Here is a 1,100-nt window from a genome sequence, read left to right on the forward strand (position 1 = left end):
TATATATTGGAGATCCCCTTTGGTCATGAATGACCATGGGATTGTACCTAGAAAGTTACCCTCCAAGGCACAAGTCTGGGCAAGGTTGTTTATGGAAGACCAGCCTCCCCTCTCCACATCACTGATGTTATCCAAGGGAAAGGCAAAGGCCGATACAGCTTGGCACCAGTGACGTCACAACCCATTTCTACAGCTAAGTGAACCAGAGCAACGTGAAATAAAGTGTCTTGCTCAAGAACACAACATGCAGCCCGGTCCGGGACTCAGACTCACAACCTCACAGTCGTAAGATCGATGCTCTAACCACTGAGCCATGTGCCTTCACACACACACACACACACACACACACATAATAATAATAGAAAATTTAGACAAATACGTATAATTAGATACGTATAATTAGGCAGTTTAGGTTACCTGTTGTTATGTGTAGTTGTGGTACACTTTTGTTGGATTTACTCCATGAGCTCTGCAGTGGCAGTTAGGGTAATAGTATCAATTAATAGTAGATGGATTTTGTATTAGACTTTTATTAGGTATGTATGTGTATGTGTATGCATGTGTATGCATGTGTCTGTGTGTGTATATGCATACATATACATATATATATATATATATATATATATATATATATATATATATATATATATATATATGCACATACATATATACATACATATACAGATATACATACATATACATATATATATATATATATATATATATATATACATACATGTATACACAGACACACACACACATATATATATATGTATATGTATGTATATATGTGTATATGGATATATACTTATATAATGTACATAGTAATTATTATTGAATAAATAATAAGTCTATAAAGATGAAAGAATTATTAGAGTAATAATTAAAAATAAAACAGGAGAGAAAATGGACAAAGGATAAGAGAAAATGTAAATGTTGAAAAACAAAATGATTGAAGGTTTTCTCAAAAACAGAAACAAAGCAAAGAATAATTGAAGTAAAATAAAAAACCTTTACAAACTACGAACATACATACATGTACATATGCATATATGTACATATATATATGTGTGTATATATATATATATATATATATATAT

General features: G+C 30.9%; 1 protein-coding gene across 2 annotated transcripts in view; it reads right to left on the reverse strand.

Moving 5' to 3' along the window:
- LOC106884336 (voltage-dependent T-type calcium channel subunit alpha-1I) overlaps positions 1–1,100 on the reverse strand; it is an 894,587-nt gene that overhangs the window by 236,323 nt on the left and 657,164 nt on the right. The gene's annotated exons all lie outside the window — the stretch shown is intronic.

The sequence above is a fragment of the Octopus bimaculoides genome, chromosome 6 (assembly GCF_001194135.2).
Source record: "Octopus bimaculoides isolate UCB-OBI-ISO-001 chromosome 6, ASM119413v2, whole genome shotgun sequence".
Lineage (NCBI taxonomy): Eukaryota > Metazoa > Mollusca > Cephalopoda > Octopoda > Octopodidae > Octopus > Octopus bimaculoides.